Genomic DNA, 23,306 nt, shown 5'->3' with positions numbered 1-23,306 from the left:
ACACGCCCCTTCGTGTCTGGGTTCCTTCACTCAGCACCGCAGCTTCGAGGCTCACCGTGCTGGAGTGCGGGTCAGCACTTCATTCCTTCTCACCAACGCGCCGTATTTCATCCATCCACTCGTCACCTGACGGACATTTGGGTTGTTTCCCCCCCTTGGCTGTTGTGAATAACGCTGCTCTGAGCACCTGTGTGCACGTTTTGGGGTGATGGACATACATATTTATCATCGGTTTCCACTGTGGTCGATGGGGGGCTTGAGACAACGTCAGGGCAAGTGGCCACAAGAGGCAGCCCAGTTTCTGACTGAGGGGCCCTGGATCTTTCTTTCATAATAACACTAATAATAAGAGTTAAAATAATCACTATTAATAATAGCTCTCGTGTGTTAGACACTCAGGGGCTTTGGGCTTTGCACCCTATAAAATAACTGTAATTAAATGCAAGTGTAATTCAATAATTATAATGGATAATTCAATCTTCACCGCACAACCCTGTGAGGTAGGTCCTAACGTTAGCATCTTCCTCTCACAGATGACAGCAGGGTAAGGGGCGGAGCCGGGAGGAAATCTGCCGTCTGCCTCCAGAGCCCCGCTCGAAGGCACAACGTCTGTGCGTCACCTTCGGCTGTCCATGCAACAATGCCAGCTCAGGAGGACGTTGTCTAGACTCCGCAGTTGGAAGACAGAGCCCGGCAATTCCGGAAGGGACTCCGACTGCTTGCATCAGAATTTTTGGGCAGAAGCAACAAAACTCATTAGGTCAAAGGTCCCCGAATGATGTTGCTGCAACTGCCCGGGACACCGCTCATTGGGAACCTCGGGTCAGCTCCCTCCACTTTACTGGAAAGGAAGCTGAGACTTGGGGGAGTTTAGTCCTTGCGAACAGGAACCCCCCCCCTCCGCCGGGGTCGGATGTGGGTGGAGTTATGGAGGACCGAGGTGCAGGCTCCTCCAGGGCACCCCGCTTCCTTCCGGTGGTTTTCTGGTGGGATGTCAGTTGGGTTTTCTCTGCACTGGTCGCAAACAGTGAGGCAGGTGGGCTCCTCTGTGAGCTGGACACAGTGGAGACAAGTTTCTAGAAAGTGTCAGGCCAAACATAGACTAGTGCTGTGGTGGGTGAGCCAGATTCATGCAGGATGTATAATGGGCTAGTCACAAGAAATCCTTAAGGCCCATTACACGAGGACTCTTGGATACCTCCAGGACCTATGGACTGAGATGAACCTTGGGTTGGAAGTCCCGCGGTAGAAGACTCGGGGTGATATTTATGCTGCCTATGGAGCTACATACCATTGTCAGTTTAATTCTTCCCTGGATTTTTGTCTAAGAGTAGTTGCTTAGTTTGACCACAAGATGGCGACAGCGGGCTTGGTGGCCAACAGTTGGGGCAGTAGGCATTGTTGACTTGAAAAAGAAAATTGTGCCCTGGCTGGTGTGACTCGGGACTGAGTGCTGGCCTGCAAACCAAAGGACCTCTGGTTTAATTCCCATTCAGGGGCACATGCCTGGGTCGTGGGCCAAGTCCCTGAATTGGGGTGCAGGAGAGGCAACCACACATTGATGTTTCCCTCTCTTTCTCCCTCCTTTCCCCTTTCTTTAAAAAATAAATAAGTAAAATCTTAAAAAAAAAATTGTAAGATTGCCCAGGCTTCTTAACTGATCAAATCTTACATTTCTTTTTCCTAGTCTGCAATGAGCTTGCATTGCTTTTACGGAAGCCGATTTGGGAGGTGGATCACCAGTCAAAGGTGAGCTATTATTTGAATATATTAACTCTGGACACTTTTTCTCAACCTGGTTGTGGTTATACAGTGGTATAATTTTTTAATAGTATTTAAACTTGATATTGTAATAATTTTATATCTGACTGAAAGTTCTTCCTAAACTCGTTTATCGCTGTGAATTATGCAGTGACTATATATTAAGAGTTTAGCAAGAACCAGACACTTTGCTGTGTGTTTTCTGTGCATTTTTACTGAGTCCTCACAATAGTAGAGCCCATTTCATTAGGTGGATACAATTATTGCTCATGTTTTATCTACAGGTAAAATGATGTTTTCAGAAGTCTCGATAGGAAATGGCGGATTGAGTCTTTGACCTGCACCAACTTTCCCTGATCACAGTGTCGTTTTGTTGGGTTTTACTGTAACTTACTTAGCCATTTACCTTGCGTAATTTATTGCCAAATTTTGTTGTTATAAATAAAGCTGCAGAAAACATCTTTATGTAGAAAGCGTTTTCCAAATTCAGGAAATATTTCCAGAAGCAAAGTTATCAATTCTAAACATTTTTCAGGCTCTTGGTAAATACACAGCAACAGATAAGAAAGAAAAATTTCAGCCCTGGCTGGTGTAGCTCAGTGGATTGAGCGCGGGCCTGCGAACCACAAGATTGTGGTTTGATTCCCAGTCAGGGCATATGCCTGGGTTGCAGGCCAGTTCCCAGCAGGCGACACACGAGAGGCAACCATACATTGATATTTCTCTCCTTCTCTCCTTCCCTTCCCCTCTGAAGATAAATAAAATCTTTAAAAAAAAGAAAGAAAGAAAAATTTCAGGAAAATTTGAACTCAGGATTGATATTTTATGATATTAAGGAATTATTGTTCATTTTCTAGGCATGCTAATGGTACTGTGGTTATATCTTTTCAAAGAGCCCTCCCTAGAAATACAGAGTGAAATATTTATTACAAATGAAATAATATTATCTAAAATTTACTTGAAAATAACCCAGTTGAGGGAGGAGTAGGGGATTGGTAAAAAAAAAATTAAGCATGTATTGATCACTGATAAAGTTGGGTTATGGGTACATACATGTTGATTATGTTATTCTCTCTGCTTTTGTACATGTTTAAAAATTTCTACCATAGCCCTGGCCAGGTAGCTCAGTTGATTAGAGTGTTGTCCTGATACACCAAGGTTGCATGTTTGATCCCCAGTCAGGGCACATACAAGAATCAACCAGTGAGTGCTTAGATAAGTGGAAAACAAATCATGTCTCTCTCTCTCTCATCAATTGAAAAATAAAACAAATAAAAATTCTATGATAAAAAGTTTAAAATAAAGCTATGAAAATATTATACAATCTACAAGAGATGCCAGCCCCATAATTCCTGTTCTGCCTAATTAGCGTAAAACATAAGGGAAAAAAGGAGACTTTAGAACAGTTTTGTTCAACTCCCTCTTGCCATCAAACAAGAATTAAAGTCTCCCTGAAACCATAACATATGAGTCAATTTTGTTTTACTAAAACTTTCATTTATTTTTTAATAGGAATATAGAACTGGAAAGAATCTGAGCAAGCTGATCCTCATTCCTTTAAACCTCTTAGAAGCTCTTCTGCATCACAAATGGTGGGTGCTCTTGGACAATTTCACGGACACACGTCCCGTCCTGGCTGCCCTCTGGTACAGGCTTTGTCAGTTCCAGAAATGGGCAGTGGAGAAGCTCACCGATGGTTTTAATTTATTTTTATTTTTATTTATATTTTTATTTTTTATTAAATTTTATTTAGTTACTTTTCAAGTACATTTTTTTTAACTTTCTCCCCCCCCCCGTTCCCCCTCTCCCCCCCCTTGTGTCTAAACCAAAGTGTTTTGTGTCTCATGGTGAATATCAAGCATTGGCTTTTATGGTGAGCATTGTGCATTAGAGACTGTCCCCTGGGGGAGGTCACAGCACCAAAAGGAAAGACAGCTTGGGGACAAATCCAGAAGAGGAAGCTGGTGAAAGGTTGCAGACAACATGGTTCCCCCCTCTGCAGGGCTTGGCGTTTCAGTCTTCAAGAGTCCTTAAGGGGAAACAAAATCTAGCACACCCCGCCCCTCTTTTTGTTCTGGCTTGGCCACAGAAACAGGAATGTCTACCTATCCTTATATATATGCCACGTGATTTAGGAAATGAGATCTTTTAAGACCGAGTTCACTCCCTTAAACAAACACCACTACTGCAAGCTTTCATTAATTTCTATGGATGTTGGATATAAAGTCACCGAGCCACTGCCCCCCTCTGTCCGACCCTACATGGGGAAGATACACACTTTTCCCAGGCCGTGGAGACTCCATCCTAAGGATTCAGACTAGAGGGTTTTGCCTCTGTTTTCTCATGGTGCTGCTTGGCTCTCTTGATGGGTCTTGTCATTTTGAAGCTTCTGAGACACAGAAAGAAATGATATCTGTCACCCCACCGTGGAGTGAGAACGAGAACTATTCTGCCTCATTCCAGCAGCTTCTAGCCTAAAAATATCTCAACTCAGCTTGCAGGAACTTTTTTCTATCTTTCCTTACGGGAGACAAGGCTGGAGGTGGTCAGGACCTCCCAAACTCGAGCTGAGTAGAACATGTGTCTATAAGAACCGAGGAGAAGAGAAGAGCTGGGAGGCATTTCCTTAAGTTCAACAGGCCCGGGGAGGACCCTTCCCTCTCATTTAGACGTCACTCCTTCAGCAACTAATGGTTATTGAGGGCCTAGTCTTGCAAAAGGGGAAGAGACAAGACCCAATCCCTGCTCTCCTGGAGCTCATGATTCAAGGACAGACGTGGTACTAATGACCTGAATCACTCTTTTGATAAATGTCACAAGAACAGACACGGGACCAGAGGGACCCAGGTCACTCTGATTGACAACCCAGGGCCAAAGGGGAATGGGTTACCAGGGTGACAGGTTCAACTTCATCTCTACTGGAGAAAGAGTTTGGTGAAGGTGAGGAGGTCTGTGAAGAAGGAGGTGGATATTGCCGGGAAAGGCTGGGTTGCAATCTTGACTGACCTTCAGAAAGGGGAGAAAAGGCCAGGAGGTCTCCCGTTGTTCCCAGGGCTCTGTTGGCATGAACATGAGCCAGAATTATAGCCAACACACTAATTCTATAGCCAAGCTCAGGAAAAAGGTCCCTGAGTTGTGATCATGGCTGCACGGGGCCTTGAGGGATGGCAGCCAGGCCCCCAGTTCCCGCATCCTTCTGTGTGACGCAAGCAGGTCGCTTCCAGGGACTGCTGCCCCCCCCCCCCCCCCGTGAGCACCCCTCCCTGGCACTCCACCCATGGACGAGGTGCTCACAGGTGAGGGCCAAATCTTCTTATCAGGCATTTTCTTTTTTGGCAGGCAAGTTTTCTCAAATACTGTTAGAAAGGTGTTAGCAGGGACTGAGGAGGGGCGGAGAAATGCCAGCAACCCTATTGTCTCCTGTATCACTGTGAAAGTTGTCTATTTCCAGCCCCGTGTTTGAGATGAAAAGAAAAGTCTCGTGGGGAACTTTGTTTGGTGATCACAGCGGACACCCCAGGGCTTGCCCTCGCTGACACCTCACTCTTAGAATACATTTCCTGGCACCAATGGACACATTGAGGTCTCTCCTGAAGGCCAGTCTGCTGGGCAAGGAGCAGACCACCAGCGATGTGTGACCTGGGTGGCGGAGCTCGCTGTGGCTTGGAGGGAATATGAGAGCCCGGACTCACAGGGAACAAGGTTCAGATGAGTTGACAGTAGCCAATGGATGTTTAGAAAAAGACTGAGTAAGGGCCCAGTGAGATGGAGACATAAGCTCTGGATTTGGCAGAGTGGAGGTCGTCAACAATGTGACAGGAACCGCGTGAGGGGAGCAGTGGAGGCGGGAGCCGCTTCGGAGTTGGTTAAAGAGGACAGGAGAGGGGAAAAGTCTTTCAAGAAAGACAGCAGAGCCCTGGCTGGTGTGCCTCAGTGGACTGAGTGCTGGCCTGCCAACTGACAGGTTGCCAGTTCCATTCCCAGTCAGGGCACACACATGGGTTGTGGGCCAGGTCCCCAGTTGGGGATGTGCAAGAGGCAACTGATGTTTCTCTCCCTCTTTCTCCTTTCTTTCCCCTCTCTCTAAAAATAAAGAAATATAATCTAAAAAAAGAAAAGACAGCAGAGAACAGTATCCTGTAGGTAGCCTCGGGCCAGAGGGAGGGGGTTTGCAAAAGAGAGGTACTAGAGCACGTTTCTGTGTTGATGCGAAGGGTCCAGCAGCGAGGAAGAAATCGACTATGCAGGAGAAAGAAGGACAGCAGCCGCCTGCTAGAAAGCCAGCGAGTTTAGGGCCCTGATAAGCTCAAGAATGGAAACAGAGGGCGTGCACGCAAATATCACAGGTAGACTCGGTGGTCAGAATTTCTGTCTGGCTGGGCCTGCACTTCCAGGAAAGGATGAAATGAGGCCATCAGCTGGGTGGGGGGGGAGGTGTGTGTCGCAAGAAACAGCAAGCAGTTGTCCCAGAGTGTGGGAAAGTGAATTTGCTCAGGAAGTACAAGCTGGCCAGGGTTGAATGCCCATTTAAGGTCTGTGATTCTCAACTCAAAGTGGAAGCACTGAGTGAGACTAGAAGCAGAGACACAGGTGAAAGTTCATGCGGGCTTTGGAGATGGAAAGAAACAGAGAGATTCGAGATAGAGTTTGGATGTGCCCAAACCAGGACTTACTTGTAGATTGGATATGACCAGGAAAGGATGAAACCAAGAATAACTCACTGTTGCCATGGTAGGTGTGGCTCAGCTGGTTGAAGCGTCGTCTTGTCCTGTAGACTGGAGGGTCTTGGGTTTGATTCCTGGTCAGGGCACGTACCCAGGTTGTGGGTTTGATCCCCAGTGGGGGTACATATGAGAAGACAACCAATCAGAGTTTCTCTCTCCCATCAATGTCTCTCTCTCTCTCTTTCTGAAAGCAATGAAAAATGTCCTCGGGTGAGGATTAAAAAAAAGCAATAACTCATTATTAAATGGGTGGGCGGTGGTGTCACTGATAAGATGTGGGTGGGCAGAGACCAAGAGTTCCTTAGAAGAATTTGAACACAACATGGCTGTCAGGCATCCATGCAGACCAAACAGGCAGTCGGGTAAGGCCGGCATAAGAGAAAGGCACCATGTTTTCTCCTCTGCTCTGAAATGTATGAAAACCTCACCATGAGCTGAGCCCAGCCTGTGAGGTCCACCATCCTAACTCGCACAAAGAGGAGGAAAAGTTTCGGCACTAGACTGCAAGTTCTTCGCAGGCAGGACTGGGGATTTGATCACTGCTGTGTCTCTATCGCCTTGCAGGAGCCCGGAAGACAGGAGGCGCCCCATCGGTATGTTCCGGCTGTGCAGATGGAAAACTTCATGGTTTCCACCCCAGCCTTAGCCTCTGGAAACTGGGTGACATTCTAAAGTCTGGGAAAGACCTTCATAGCTTAATGAGCGAGGCCTCACTAATTACAACAGTGATGACAATGATTTGGGGATGACTAATAGTCAGGAAGGGCCAATGGCTCTTCCGAATAATCCCTTAAATGGGTCACACCACGGTGTCTCAGAGTAATGTGTGACAGGTGGGCGTAGGAGGGTGAGGGTGAGTGGTTGGAAAAGGAGAGACGTCATTCTAATTCCACCAGTTGGAGGGGTTTGCTTTGTGACCTCAGGTTGGCTGCTCACCTTCTACAGCCCTTTGAAAAATTTTTTATGGGAGTGATAGAGATCTATCATTCCAAATGGCCACACAGATAAAATAGCACCTTTGCAGCAAAGCAGGAAACCTATAAACCAGAGGCTGAGCGTCAGTCCACAGAAGCAGGGATGGTCTCTGCTTCAGGAAACTTGACCGGGTCCCTGGACACTGTGAAAGAGGCCAGTCATTTTCTAGCCAGTAAACAACTGTGGGACTCAACCATGAGAAGGGCAGATGGGGAACGTAGTGTGTGTTTTCTCTGCTCTTTGTGTGTCCCAGGGACACCTGGAGAGTGTCCCAATTCCTCTGGCTAACCTGAGCGGGTGCTGCCCGTGGGGCGGAGGGCCTCTGCTCATCTCCCGTTGACGAGTTAGTTACGCAGCCCCATGATTGAAACCACCAGGGACTGGAGGGGAACAGGTGCCCGGAGCATGGGCATGCCACAGAAAGAGAGAAGAGGGAACTGGCATTGGGTGAGGAACAGAGAGGCCGCGGACGCAGAGTCTTCCTACAGAAGCGAGGCCGTGTGGTAGGCAGCCACGAAAGCAGCCGTAGAACAATAGAGACGGAGGCTTGTGGGATTTAAGTATGGAAATGGCCTAACCTTTGTGACTTTATAGAAGAGAAAACGGAAGCCCAACAGAGGTCATCCACTTATTCACCAGGCATTTTTTAAGAGCCAACTATGTGCCAGGTGCTGAGCCATTGTTTTGGTTAACTATTGTTGCACAACGCATCACTCCCAAATTCAGAGGCCTAGAACAACAGTTATTTTGTTCCGGTTCGCACCTCTGTGGGTTGACTGAGCTCAGCTGTGGGGTTGTTTTGCCCCATGTGGTGATGACTGAGGCCGTGGTCATCTGGGGCAGGACTCAGCTAGAACCTCCCAGATGCTCACTCATGAGCTGGCCGTTGATGCGGACTATTGGCTGGAGATTAGCTGGCCATTGCACCAGCATGCCTGGGTTCTCTTCTACATGGCTTCTCCACGTGGCTTGGGCTTTTCAAAGCATGGTGACTGATTTCTAAGAACCAGGAAGTGGAAGGTGTCAGTCCTCTTAAGGCCTGGGCTTAGAAGTCCCAGAATGTTGCATTTTATTGGTCAAAACTAGTCATAGGGTATATTAGTTACCACTGCTGCATAACAAATAATCCCCAGATTTAGTGGTTTAAATGATGATAAATATTCATCTCTTGGTTTCTGTGGATCAGTCAGGAATTCTGGGGCAGTTTTGCTGGTAGTTCGGTCCTGGAACACCTCATGGGATGCAGTCAAATGCCAGCCAAAGCTGGACTCATCTGAAGGCCCGATCGGGACCTGGGGCTCCGCTGGGGTCCAGCCTCCGCAGGGTTCAGGGTCCCCGAAGGATGGACTGCGCAGGCGACGAATGAGTCAGACACCCAACTGGAGCCTCTGTGGGTCTGACTGAACTCTCAGAGTTTGATTTAGGCTTTATTTTATTTTTTATTTTTAGAGATTGTTACATAACATTAAAGGAACAGGAGCATGGTGTGATCAATTAAGCAGAAAAAACCAATACAGAGGTAACTAGGAAAAGTACAAGAATTTCCATAGTTTCAGTTATGTTAAACAAAGGTTGTCTTGACCAGGAGAACCATTAATCAGACCATTTGAGATAGCTCTATATACAGAGTTTGAATGTCTTATTGTTTATTAAAGTTCTTAGAATTTGGCATGGGGCAAAAGGGTATGTTAGACCAAGAAGGGGTTAGGAAATTCATTATAAGGCCTTTGTGATGTCTAATTTAGCTATCTATCTTTCTGTCTAAAATATTTCTTTATGTACTATGAACTCTAACTCTTTGGTAATTGTTTCTACCTTCTTAGTTTGTAATAGCTAACCAGCTTCTCCTGCTTCTTTACCTGTCTAATTCTATTTAATATATATTCCTGTCCAAGGTAGAGGAGGGGCTGTTACTCCATCAACTTTTAGATATTTAGGGGCTACTTCATCAGGGGGTACTTTATTCTCTGGCCAAGAAATCATTTTGTACAACTTCATTGGAATTCTGCAGATCACTGGGCCCGAAATACAGGCGTCTAAAAATCCCACCACCTATTAATCGCAAAAACAAAGATGTAAGGAGAGATAGACAGGAAATCCAGCCACAGTTGCCTCTGCTGTGCAGATGTATCTCATCTGTCCTGACTGTGTCAAGGGACGGCTGTTGGTCGGCTCTTGACAGGGCTCCATTTCCAAGGTGGCTCATTCATATAGTTGGCAAAGTGGTGCTTGCTGTTGGCAGGAAGACTCCGATTTTCTGTCCACAGGCTGCTCCACAGGCTGCTCAAGTGTCCTCATGACATGGTGGCTGGCCTCCCCCAGACTGAGTGATCCACAAGGGCCCAGGCAGAAGCCTCAATGCCCTTCATGACATCAGGCTTGGTCACCTCTGCCACACTCTTTTTGTCACACAGACCAATCCCTGATTCACCATGACGGTGACTGTGAAAGGACATGAAGGACCAGGAAGGGAGGGTCCCTGGGACCATCTTGGAGGCGGACTGCCACACAAGGCCAACCCAGATGTCCAAGGGGTGAGGAAATAAAGCCTATCTCTGGATGAGAGGAAGGGACAAGACTCTGTGGCCATCTTTAATCCACCAGAGCCCCCAGCAACGCAGCAGAGGGCCAATCAGAGGGGCTTTGCACCCACAGAGCTTCCAGTCTGGAGGGGCACGCAGAAAAGTGGTGGCAGGGAATGGATGTGTCTGTCATCTTCATCACGCAGATGAGGCTCAGAGAAGGCCAATATGCCCCCTATCACGTAGCAAGTGACGGCAGTGCCAAGATGAATACTCAGGCCCCTCGGATCCTAAGCCAAGTCTTTCTTTCCCTCACCCTGCACAGGACTGATGCTCACCGTGTTCCTGCAGTGAATTCTCACTAGGGAATGCAAAACCGTATGTGGTGTAAGATAGGCATGTAAAGCAAATTATGTTTTTAAAAAGAACAGAAGGCAATGTAAACAAAATGTTGACAATGGTTCATAGGTGGTAAGAAAACAAGTGAGTTTTTTCTTCCTTCTTCTAGGTTTCTGTGTGTTTTTTTTTAAATACTCTAAATTGAGCTCCTATCACTTTCATAACAGAACAGCCTGAGCCTTTTCCTGCTGTGGTGGATCACAGCAGGAGCAGGAGAGAGGGGAGCTGGGGGCTTGGAGGGGAGACGGGGCAGCTGGGGTGGGGGCCGCTGTCGCTGTCGGTGGATTTTGGTTCCTCCTCTGCAGTGTGGTATTCACTGTGCTTCAAGTTTTGGGTTCTTCTGAAAGTCACCTGTGTGTTGATTAGCTCACCTGTGCAAACAAAGCTGCGCCCCTCTGCTGAGGCTGGAAGAACCTCCTGGGAAAGAAAAGCTGTGTTTCCCACACTCCGGGTATGGGCGGAGCACAGAAAACTAGAGGGTTGAAGTTTCCCTTTCTTGGTGGAATAGACCTCTAATGCTGCTTTCTGGTCCAAGATCAAGGTGACTGCCTTTCAAATGAGTTTGTGTACCAGGAAAAGAGAGAATGTTTGAAATGGATGTTTTCCTGGCAGCTCCAAGATTTGGTTATTTGAAATACTGGAAGCCTCTTTTGTTTTTCTGCAGCCACATGGTAACTTCTTTCACTTCTGTTTTTGGAGTGTGAGCGTATCATCCAGCTGTCTTCCTGAATGCATTATACGCTACGGCCAGTAGTTTCCCCTAGAGTGAAAACAACACAGCCTCCATTAATTGAGCACCTATTCTGTAAAGATGCTCTATTAAGCATTTATACATATACTATGTTTATGAGAACGTATGATGTGACTATCTCCACTACACAGATGAGGAAACAGAGGCTCAAGGAGGTTCAATATCATCTCCAAAATGACATGGCTCAGAAGTGACAGAGGCAACACCTGAACCCAGGCCCAAATGACCCCAAAGCCACTAACCTAATGCTGCTTCCCTAAAAAGAACATTATAATGACATCAGAAGACATCTGAAATCTTATATCCCTCCATCCTAATTAAAGATAGCAGTTTTGGGAGGACAGTGCAAGGTTCCTCTGTTCGAAAATGAACTTTGTACCAGACACCTCTCACATAGCCCTTGCCATCTTCCAGCCACCGCTGTAGGGGCCCGTTCTGTGAGTGCTCTTTCTGGCTCCCAGCAGGTGCAGTCTGACGGCGTCTTGTCTTGGGCTGGAAGCTGTCTCTCTCAACCCCTAGCCAGGGCATCTTCATCAACTCCCATTCGGTGTCAGGCCGGTGAAACCCACACCTCTGCCACCATCTTTGCTTTGGTCCCTGAGCCTCAGGTTCACACCCAGGGCTCACAGGCTCCCCCCGGCCCAACATATTCACACACGAGCTTTTGTCTCAAGTTCTGCTTTCTGAGGAATTCTGGCCAAAACAAAGTCAAATATTTTCTTTGTCTAAACTCCCACCCAAATATAGAGCATCTTTGTCTTCTGAACCACACAGGTGCAGGGTGCAGTAGCTACATGGAAATGGCAAAGACTAGCAATCCACCATTTCCCCGCACAGTTCTGCGTAACAGCTGGGTTCGGGGCCCACAGTGCCCACTGACTTCTAGCTACTCTATGGCAGGGTATACACGTCACCTTCGCAAGATCTAAAAAAAAAACAAATGACTTCCCCCTATGTTTAGGTGAATGAGTACGTCATTAAATGGCCAGCTGAGCCCTCCCATTCCTTTTGCTTAAGGGGCAGTGTTTCTAGTGGGGACGAGGGACACGGGGCTGGGGCCAGCACCTGGTGGCCACACCAGCTGACCCTCCATTCTGGAGTTAGAATTGTGCCCCAGGGTGATTCCGGGCAAGCTGGAGATTGACTTTCTCACGCTGGTGTGGAGCAGAGGGCCTGGTGGTTGGAAGCAAAGTGGCAAGGATGGCAGGTGATGTCAAGGTTACAGGGGACGTGAGGGAATAACTGCCCTGTGGTGTTCTCCATGCAGAGCGTTGGGAGGGCCTGCAAGAAGCAAGGCACAGAATAGGCAGGGAGCAAACTGTCAGTCTCCCAGCCTAGAAATTCCACTCTGGCTCTGCTCCACATTGATGACAAGCCACCAGTCCCCAAACAGCCCTCAGAATGACAGAGCTTTGAGACATTTATATTTAATAACCTCGGTCTCACATTGTAACTAGCAAAGTAAACAATCGACAGCACTCTGCTGCTCCATGATGGCCAGGAGTTATACACAGAAGTCATAACCCACTGAGAGATGTTCTTCTCTAAAGCCCCTAAAGATGTCCCTCAAGTAGCCCTTCCCACCCCTGCTACTTATGGGGTAAGGTGTTCTGGTGGGGATGAGAGATAGCTCAGCTCTCAGTGACAGTGGCAGTCCTTCCCATTATTAACAGGTTTTTATTTTAGAAGGTCAAGGCTGATGAGAAAGATGTTTTCCCCACCCCATCATCTCAGGGGACAGAGAGTCCCCAGTAGCCGAATGAATGGAAAGGGCTGAAGGCTGTACCATCTCTGCTTATTCTCCATGAGGAACTAGGGCAGGGGAAACCCCAGGAGTTGAGTGTCTTTGGGAACTCCAGTTCCGTGGTCACACCTGACCTTGTCATCATTCACAATTGTTGTTCTGTGAAAACTTCGCCTCCCCCCTCCCACTCCGAATGAACTCAAAATCTGGATCTTTTCTCCTGCCCCCACCTGTTCCCTCCCATTCATCTCCTCCTCCTTGGATTTCCTTGCATCTGCATCCAACATAGAACCCATGAGCAGCCCTCCTGCAATTGGCAGGACCCAAAATTGTTTTGTGTTTCTCCAGTTCCTGGCCCTGTAAGTGCCTGAGTCTGGAGTCTCCATACCTGGGCCCAGCTGCAGGGCCCCAGAAAAACCATTCATCCAACTCTGCAGTCCTGGGGCCCTCAGGACTGCCTAGAATTCTCCCTCTCAACCTGGCAGCTCCTGATTTCATTTTTCTCAGTGGCTTTTTCAGTTCTTCACTGTTTCCCTCAAAGCTGCTGTTATCACCTCTCACCCACTCTCAAGAGATGACTTTGCATCTCAATTTAGAGCTAAAAAGTAGTACATAGGCAGGAATTTCCTCAACTTTCTACTGTTGACCTATGAATGAATCCACACCCATACCTGTTCTTATCTGCATCCACCTCCTCTTGGTGTAAGAGCAGACCCTCTTCTTGCTTCTGGCGACTACCCTGTCCCTGGTCCCTCTCTCAGCCAGCCCCTTCACTCTCTGATCTCAGCTCTCCTCCCAGGGTGCCTCTGCATTTCCAGCCCTACCTATACCATTTTGGTTTGTGACCCCGATAACCTTCTCATCTCAGAATCCCAAGGTGTACTTACTGTTCAGACCTTCTTCTAACTTGACCCTTCTGAGGCATATGTCACAATTGACCACTCTCTCCTTCTCTAATCTATTCTCCTTTGGTGACAACATTCTTGTTGGGTTTTTTTAACCACCTTTCTGGTTTCTGACCATCTCTAAACAATAGTGGGGTTTTCCAGAGGTCATAAGTGCCCATTCTATGTCCCATAGCGCCTGGGATTACTTTTGCGGAAGCCTATACTGAGCTATCAATTTGTTGGTCTTTGTCTACTAGATCTAATGCCTGAAGTTCACCACGTTTACAGTTTTTTAACAAGTACCTTCATCTCCATCCCCCGTGCTGACCACACTGCCTGGTACTTACTTAGTTCTCAGTGACTGCTCACTCATTGGTGGTGCGGCTTGCGGCACCATGGATTCCTAACATTTTTTCGAGGTACAGGTGGACCAACTTTTTTTTGTTTTTGCATGCTTTGTAACCATTTCTCCTTTCAAAAGTGCAGTGCAGGGTCAAAAAACTGAATTAAAAATCTTAGACCATTTTTGGTTTAGAGTTTCATGGGAAAATAGGGATTATCTTGAAATGTCATAATTGGGAATAATGCAAGTATACCAGGACCTCTGTTGGTTTAAGCTGAAGCCTGGGTTGTGAGAGACTGGGGTGATGGGTGGGAGTAAGGTGGGGGGCAAATGCCAGAGTAATAACATTGACTTGAATTTCTATGACTTCTACCTCTACTACAGGTGGAAAAATTTAGCTCACTTTGTACATGCTGTACATATAGAGCAGCTATTTGGGGCACAAAGTAAGAAATCTTGTTCAATATCTGAATAGCATCACCACCCCCTGACCTTTGTCATAGGTCACTATAGTGAGTCACAGATGCCAAGCTGTAAAATCACTCTTTTCATTTGTAAGTTCAAAGTATATATATGTCCATATATATTTTCTTTATTTGATTTTAGTTCCATGCCAGCCCAAGGAGGCAGAATTGTTATTATCCCACTTTAGAGATGAACAACCTCAGGCTCAAAGAGATTTAATTGTATAACTCGTTCAAGGTGAAACAGTGGTAAGTTATAGCAATGGAACGTCGACTTTAAGACAGTGCTCCCATAGTACACTGTCTTTTGATGAAGATTAGCGATATTTGCTTTTTTTGCCTTTTGAAGTTATCCATCCTGTTTCTGGCAGCAAGAAAGGGCCTTGTAACAGGTGCTGGAGCACAGCAGCCAGGAGAAGCCTGGTCCTTTCGGTCATGAATGCTGGCTCTCAGCTGGTCTGTGACCTTGGACACATCACTGTCCTCTGTGAGCTTTGGCTTCTGCATCTGTAAAGTGGAGAAAAATAACAGCCATACCTACTACACAGGGATATTGTGAGGTTTCAATGAATTAATGTATACAGAGGCCTTGACATAGTATCTGTGCATTATAACTTCTTGATAGGCAGGCAGTGTTAATGTTATGTTATGCATTCATTTATTTTTCAAAGCATTCAAATTCCTCACTTTTCAAGAAGAAGGGCTCTAAGTGTTCATTATTGGATCTTATTGGCTTCCACTTTGAGGCGAGGTTCATATAGTGTTTTAATTAATCTAATAATTACGTGGAGCTTGGCCTGGGCAAGGAGGTGGGTGGGTATTCTGAGCACACTGCCATCAGAGGGCCCTTGTAGTGGTACAGGCTCGGGGCCCGTGCCTACCCCTTCTCCTGAGGTGGGGATTTTAAGATGTGGCTGAGCAGAGTCCTGGGCTCTTTCTCCACTGATAATTGCCCTTGATGCATATTTCCAGATATCCAAGACTGGAGCCCTCTCCTGCTGAGGCAAGAGATCCTTTTCCTTTGGGAAAGTCCAAGGTTTGGCAAGGATTGTTGGTGATCCTGGCACAATGTCCTGACAAGGCTGATCAGTGTGTGCCGAGCTGCCTCCGCAAACACAGCACTCACCAGATATCACAGCAAAAAAAAAAGGGTGGTTGTGTGGAGCCATTCATTCCTTGTAGAAGGGGCAGGTGGAAGGGGGCTGACCTCGAAGTTGAGGTCAATGATTTCTGGGCCAGATGTGTCTGGAACACCAGGATGGGGAGAGGAATGTGGCTGGCAGGGTGGGCAGAGCTTGATGGCATTGGAATGAAGCTCCAGAGGGCAAGGCACCCTCCTGGGATTATGACTGGGCCTGGTGATGGCAATGAGGAAGGGTGTGTTTGCCACCGAGATATTTAAGCATTGTTTCACGAGTCAGAGAACAAGGCTGGCTTGTTGCTTCATCCTAGGCTTTCAAATTCAGTTCTTAGCGTGACCCACTGAGGACACTGTTCCAGCCTAACTAGTAAGTGTCTCAACCATATTAGTCATTTTGAGAATTAAAAAAAGTTTAGCTTTATTTCTGGCAGTCGAGTTTGGATTTCGTTACTATGATGGACCTGAAATATGTACCCGTGTGGCTCTTGCACCACATACATCAGAATCATGTTAGGGGAGGGGTGTTGAAAAATGCACATGTCCCAGTCCCGTTGCACAGACAGAATTGGACGCTCTAGGGCAGGCCTTAGGAATATACTTGTTAAAACTTTCCAGGGTGAGGCTGAGAATGTTCCTTTTAAAGCCAATGTCTGGGATTTGACGGAGATAGAGGTGTCTGACGGCCTTCTAGAACCCAAAATTGAGTGAGTTTGCCCAGTCGGAGACCCTTGGTTCTCGGCGCCTCGGTTTCTTCCTCTGGCAGGATCTGGTCCTGTGCCCACTTGTTGCTAGGCTGCAGGACAAGGAAATTAATGCAAAGAGCTGGGTAAGGCGGTGCAGCCTTGTTGGCAGAGAAGAGCAGCTCTGACTCCACCTGGGTCCCCCCAAGTAACCCTGCAGCCACCCCTCTCCCCCAGCTCTGTGGGCGGCGGCTCCTTTAACAGACCCGATCAATCGCCCGCCCATTTCCGCGGCTGCTCCTCAGCGCGCAGGTAGGGGTTGGATTGGCTGGGACTGGCGTGAAGCCTGCTCCGCCCCCACCGCTGTGAGGCTGCCTCGGGCGCGGGGCGGTCCGCCGGCGGGGCGGGGCGGCCCGTGCCCGGGATAGGGCAGACGGCGGGACGGCGGCCAGGTCCTGAGCCGGATTCTCCGTCGCCGCGGGAGTATGGAGGCTGGCGCAGTACAATGAGGCAGCCAGCGGATCGGGGTGAGGGCGCCAGGGCCGGGCGGGCTGTCGGGGGAGCGCCCGTGGAGAAGGCCCGGGCTGGTGGTGGTGCGACCCCGTAGGGTCCAGGGTGCGCTCTGGATACGGCGGCAGTTGGCGCTGTGGGGCGTAAGCGCGGGGGCGGGGGTTGGGGGATATTTGGGGAGAGCCCAAGGCCCCGTCCTGTTGTCACGGCTCTGGGATTGACGGGTCGCCCACTTGCGACTCCCCTCGCCCCCTTCCTTTTTGGGGGGCATTGTGGGGTGGTTTGCGCTTGACCCTGGCCAGAGGTGCTCGCTGTCCAGTCCTCCTATCCTGCAGTCGTTAGGCTCCCGGCTCCGGGCTCGCGGGGGGGGGGGGGGGGTGGGGGGGGACCGTCCGCGTGGAAACTAGAAGAACAGCTTGTAATTTTATGAATGGGGCCCCGGGTTCCTGCCGCCCCCTTGCCCAGCATCGCGAAATGTTTGGAAGTCGAGAACCGCAGTTACTTTTACGCGGATCTGTCGGAGGCTGTTGGCGCCTTGCGTTGTTTTTCTCCAACTCCTGGAAATCGCGGGTGGCCGTGGGGTGGTTTGCATGCCTTAGACATGAGACGGCAGCGTGCCGAAAGACGGGAATCAGAAGGTTAACAAGTGACATTGGGCCGAGGCCTAACACCAGGTGTTCTGTCCCGGAGCGCGGGTGTGACGGTGGTTGCTGGTGAGCACACGCAGGAAACGGTGGGAGCGGGAGAAAGAATGAATAGTAGACTTCAGTTCCACCGCGCACACTGCCCAGAAAAGGCGGCTGACGTGGGGGTTGGTGGAGGGGAATTTCCCCTTTTGAAAAAGGTTTTTTGAATACTTAGCTCCTCGATGGGTTGATGGTTTACTTTATCGATTATTACAGGTTATGGGTACAGGGCATCAAATGTAAAGGCAAAGTCTGTTTCCACCCTCGCTCTTTTTCCCAAAGCTGTGAAGTACTTTGTCACTACATTTTATAGACACTGCACAGGGAGGAACAGCGTGGGCACCGTGAAGGCAGGGGTGGTGCCATATTTATGTTTGAAGTCCCAGGCTTTGATACCATGGCTGCTCACCACAAGAATTGAAAGGTACCAGCCTCTTGCATGTTTTACTGACTTTCATCCAAGGTCTCACAAGAGTCCTATCAGGAGTCAGATGTAAGCTGGAAGGTAAATAATGAATGACTTTTGTATGGAAACCAGTATGGGGAAAATGGAGAGGCAAATAAATGACCCTTGAGTTCTGGGTTAGGAAGTGTCTGAGGAATCTAGGTATGTGGGTTCAGAGCCCCATTACACAGTGAAGCCCATCTCATAGGAAGTGTTAGAAGAGTGGAACTGCCATTTCTGTTAGCTCTTACCCAGCCCTCAAACTAATGACTTTCACATTCTTCCGAAAGTCAGTAGTTGGTCCAAGCTTACGGAAAGCAGGTAAGCTTCCCGAGGTGATGGGGAGCAAGTGAGATTTTTGCCATATAATTCTTTCTTTCACAAGGGCCTCTGGGAGTGTCAGTGAAGGCTGGAGCAGGGGTGTGGAAGGGCTCTGGGTGATCTCAACTTGCCTGCACATTTATCTCCAGGAAAAGGTGCTGTGTCTGAGAGGAAGGAGATTAACAAATTGACTCAGGTTGGCTGGTGGTGGCAATGAGACAAATAACAAGTAATCCAAGGGCTGTGACAGATGAAAGGGAGGGAAGGTTCAAGAGTTTGGTTGGGCGGAGTGTGCTGGGCCTCACTGAGGTTTGAAGAGCAAGTAGAAGGCCATTGTGTGAGAGCATTGGAGACGTAGCTTACACCATACAGATTGTTTATTACGGTTATGTTTTAGACTGCGTCAGGGGGAGAAGCAGGAAAGACCAGGCTTTTAGGCAGAATAAATGTATAGGATACTTTGGAGTTTGGGTCAAAAAGAAATTGCAGTCAGAAATACTCAACTAATTATTATTGAGAATCAGGTGTGTGCCAGAAATTGCAAGGCATTGTGGGTTTGATGGAAGTAAAGGGAAAAAAAATGAGTTGAGAGTTTGTTTTTACCACACGATTCACCTGCTCTCCAAGTCAAAAGCTGTCATCTTCTGAGGATTTTCTGAGGCTCTGAGGACTTTCTGAGGCTTTAATGAAAGAGAGAAATGCATAGATTATTACTTAACATAAGAACAAAACAGAGTAGCAGCACAATTTACAATAGCCAAGAGCTGGAAGCAACCTAAGTGCCCATCAGTAAATGAATGGATCAAAAAATTATCCCTCAGGGTTTACTTTCTTCTGTCTAATCCTCATTCTCTCCTGAGGGTCCTCCTTGGGAATTGTTGAAGTCACAGGGAATATTTGTTCTTTGATTCTGTCCAAAGCAGAAGCAGAAGGTGGATAGTTTATGTAATTTTCATTAATTTATTAACTTATTATGTAGAGGAGAAGGGGGAGAGTGAGAGAAGGAGGGAGGGATGGGGAGAGAGAAAGACAAGAGAAAAAGAAAGAAACATTCATTTGCACTTCCACTTATTGATGCATTCATTGGTGGTTTCTTGTATGTGCTCTGACCTGGTATTGAACCTGCAACCTTGACTTATTGGGTCAACACTGAAACCAGTTGAGCCACCCGTCCAGAGCCAGAAGGTGGCTAGTTTAGAAAAGAGTATTTGTTGAAGTACAACTTTGCTAGGTACTACTTTCTTTATACACATACATACACAGGGTCCAGCACAAATAATACCCCTTTTTAAAAAATTACAAAATGACAAGTATGTAATTCTGTAACATAACAATATCACACTCAAGCACACCATATGACATTTTAGGTGAAATTGCTGTCCATCGCGTGTGGGATTTTCATGTACCCTACTAACCACACTCAAGCAAGCCCTACTTCTGCTGGACTCTGTCTATCTCCTCTCCAGACCTCGAGCATCCCTGTAATGGAGCTGGCCTCATTTTATAGAAGAGGAAACTGAGGCTCAGAGCAGTTCATTAACTTGCCCAAGATGATAAACTGATTGGATGGCAGAGCAAGAATTTCAGTCTGGGACTTGATGATTCCAAACGCGCGTTTTCTGTTAGACCACACTTCTTTCCCAGAAGAGGAATGGCAGTTTATTTGAGATAGTCTGGCACAGTGACTTCTTTGGGCATGTGAAAGGTCAGGTTCAGAGGTGTTTGGAGAATTGCTGCAGTCAGTGTGCTAATGGTAGAGCAAGAATTAGCACCCCATGCCCTGCCTCTCTCTCGGGTGCATTTATGGGTAGTTCCTATGGCCATGGGGGGATTGGCGTTTACAGCTGTGAAAAGGGTGCTATAGATCAGACTTACCAGGCCTGTATCCAAATGCTTCCACTTACCAGCATGGTGACCTTGGGCAAATTATTTTCTCTCTCTGCATCAGTTTCTTTATGTGTAAAATGGGACAATATTCACATTTCAGCAATGCTAAGACGGTACAATTTGTCTCTTCTTAACATTTCTGGGGGAAAAAAGGGTCCTATAATCTATGAGGTCTCACAGTTGTAGTTGTCAGATGAACTGCGGTAGTACATCTATTTCTTTATAGATAATTGTGGGGATTTCATGAAGTTACTCGTGGCTGGCACATAAGGAGCACCGAATAGCAGTTGATGCTGTGGAATGACAGAACAGACCGTTAAGTGGCAGGTGGCTCTGGGGAGCATCTCCTAAGATTTGCCACTCAGAGCCCAGGCAGTGACCCATGATCTGTGGGTCAGAGGAACGTTTTTCCAATTTGCTTGGAGCTCTGTCTGTCCTTTGGCTGATTCTTGTCTCTGTGAGAAGCATGGAACTAACGAGCCATGGACAAACAGCTCCCTCTGTCCTGCCTGTTTGTTAAGATCTTTGTCAACTTTAAATCCCAAGTTAAAAATAAATATCGTTATAAGAAGATTGGAAACCTACGCTGGTGTGAATACTCTTACATGTGAATTTTAGAGCAGGGTTATGTACAGGATTCTGTATTGCCCCTTCCTAACTGTTTAATTGCATTGCGTGAAATGTCCATGAGACATTAATTAGAAGGGTGCCAGGAGGTCATGAAAGTACCAAAGCCCTCGACCAGCCTTGGGTGAGGTAGAGAAAGCACTGGAGTTGGCATCGAGAGATGTCTAGGGGTTTCTCCTGCTGCCCTCTTTATCCTGGGGGTTTATCCTCTTACTGTGTGTGTTCTTGGGCACATCGTTTCACCACTCTGGGTCTCGAGAGTCTCTTTTCCAAAACGAGGACTAGATTTCTTAGTCTTCCCCACACCCTTCTCCAACACAGTGTCATAGATTTTGTGTGGGCTTATGAACCTAAGGATGTGAGAAGTTAAATGGGTGGAAGGAAATCATTCAGTACTCCCAAAGTCTCAGTTGGATGGTTGTGATAATGCTTTGTAAAGCAAAAAAACAGTTGGCAGGTGGTAACAATGCGAGTTGACTGTCATTTATGGAGAGTTGCTATGTGCCAGGCACTGCTTCAACGTTTAAACCTCACATCCCCCTGTAAGTAGGAGATACTGTTATCAATCTTATTTTAAGTTGAGGAAGCAGATTCAGAGAAGTTAAGTAACTTGTCCAAGATCACAGAGCAAGGACAAGGGCCTGCAGGTGAACTGCATACAACTCAGGCTTGTTTGTGTTGTATGGTCGTTTCAGGCAGACCCTGCCTCGTCTTGGAATTCTCTCAAGCCAGGCACCCTGGAAGTTTTCCCAGTTTAGAAAGTAAGATTCTCCCTGCTTTGAGGTCATGCATTCCTAGCCTTTTATTATGTAGTGACACCTGTTTAAATTCTGAGTTTTCTTTTTTTTTTTAAGATTTTATTTATTTATCTTTAGAGAGGAAGGGAAGGAGAGAAACAGAAACATCAATGAGTGGTTGTCTTTCATGAGTCCCCTGCCGGGAACTGGCCTGCAACCCATGCATGTGCTCTGACTGGGAATTGAACCGTGATCGTGTGGTTTGCAGGCCCGCGCTCAATCCACTGAGCTATACCAGCCAGGGCTAAATTCTGAGTTTTCAATGAGATCTGCTGTTAAACCTAATGAATAACCCTTATGGGAGTTGCAGAAGACTTGAATCCGTGAAAGGTTGTTTTTTTTTTTAATTTTAATTTTATTTTCAGAGAGAGGGGAAGGGAGGGAGAGAGAGAGAGAGAGAGAGAGAGAGAGAGAGAGAGAGAGAGAGAGAGAGAAACATCAGTGTGTGAAACATCCATTGGTTGCCTCTGAGAGGTCCCCAGCTGGGGACCTGGCCTGCAATCCAGGTGTGTGTCCCAACGGGGAATTGAACTGGTGACTCTTCAGTTCGAGGGCTGGTGCTCAATCCACTGAGCCACACCAGAGCTGAAAGTTTTTCTTTAGTGAACAAAAGCCATAGGCCAGGTCACTGTGAGCATAAGTGGGACTGTTTTAGAGAGACTCTAGCTTTTGTGTATTGAAACTGGTGGTGGGATGGAAAAATGCATGGGCTTTGAAACCACCAGATGACCTTTGCCTATTGGATTTGCCTGGATGTTGGTTCTAAGGATTCCATCTAAGAAGACGATTGGAAGTAACAAACTGGGTGCCTCCCAGTTTATCCTACAGTTGAGAACAGCATAGGGCAGGAGCAGCTCTCTTCAGCCATAAGCTTATTTAGGGTTTAAGATTTAAATCCACCCCTTGGATTGCTCCTGCAAGTAACCTTTCAGAATCACAATATGCATTTTATAAGAGTTTCGTTTCTCTTTTGTTACTGAAAGCTGACATAAGCCGGCCTGTTCTCTTATTCAGTTCTGAGTCCTTTATTATGGATAATGCTATCTTTTAGGCAGTGTTCCTAAAGCTGGTTATATTTATCATTCCGTGCTTGAAATAGGGAATTTAAAAACCTTTTCACTGAAAGTACTGACTGAAGAATGATTATTAATCTTTCAACACAAATTTAAGTGTCTTCTGGAGCCAAGCATTGTGTTTGGCATTGGAAATCCAGTGGGGAGCAAAACAGACGTGCTCCTGCCAGCACATAGCGCATTGTCTAGTCTAGACAGTAAATGAATCAACAAACGTATGCATCGTATATGTTAAGTTGTGATATATATGAAATCTCCTTCTGAAGAAAAAGAACAGGGCCCTGAGAAAGAATAAAGGAAAGGAGCCACTAAGTGGGAGTGTCAAGAACATTTCTAGAGAGGGAATGACAAGGGGAGAATATGGCTGCGATGAGGAGGGACAAAGAGGAGGGGGGAGCAAATGGGAAAGGCAGGCAGATGTGACACAGGAAGAGTAGCACAGGGTAGAGGTGAAAAGCTGGGGGTCAGGAACCAGATGCTTGAGGGGCCTTGGGCATTTCTTAACCTCTTGGTGCCTCTGGTTCCCACCTCTGAGTGACTGTGAGGACTGAGTGAACTGGTGTCTGGAA

At 47.1% G+C, this 23,306-nt stretch overlaps 1 protein-coding gene and 1 long non-coding RNA gene across 8 annotated transcripts in view; both read left to right on the top strand.

Annotated features, from left to right (window-relative positions):
- The first annotated feature begins 6,424 nt into the window (after window positions 1-6,424).
- On the top strand, window positions 6,425-14,796 carry LOC128628602 (uncharacterized). The gene is made up of 3 exons (XR_008393030.1): window positions 6,425-6,492; window positions 7,050-7,078; window positions 14,713-14,796. It is a non-coding gene; the product is annotated as an uncharacterized LOC128628602 (long non-coding RNA).
- Window positions 14,797-16,774: 1,978 nt separating this feature from the next.
- Window positions 16,775-23,306, top strand: part of TEX2 (testis expressed 2) — a 96,716-nt gene continuing 90,184 nt past the window's right edge. For 6 of the 7 annotated variants that reach the window (XM_053655335.1, XM_037127954.2, XM_053655325.1 and 3 more), the window contains exon 1: window positions 16,776-16,918. The gene's annotated coding sequence lies outside the window, so the exon portion shown is untranslated. Of the gene's footprint in view, window positions 16,919-23,306 lie in introns of all 7 variants that reach the window. The other variant, XM_037127957.2, reaches the window with a different exon arrangement.

The sequence above is a fragment of the Artibeus jamaicensis genome, unplaced genomic scaffold (assembly GCF_021234435.1).
Source record: "Artibeus jamaicensis isolate MK-2021 breed Jamaican fruit bat unplaced genomic scaffold, CSHL_Jam_final contig_1998, whole genome shotgun sequence".
Classification (NCBI taxonomy): Eukaryota; Metazoa; Chordata; class Mammalia; order Chiroptera; family Phyllostomidae; genus Artibeus; species Artibeus jamaicensis.
The sequence above is the reverse complement of the archived record's forward strand: the minus strand, read 5'-3'. Positions and strand labels throughout refer to the sequence as shown.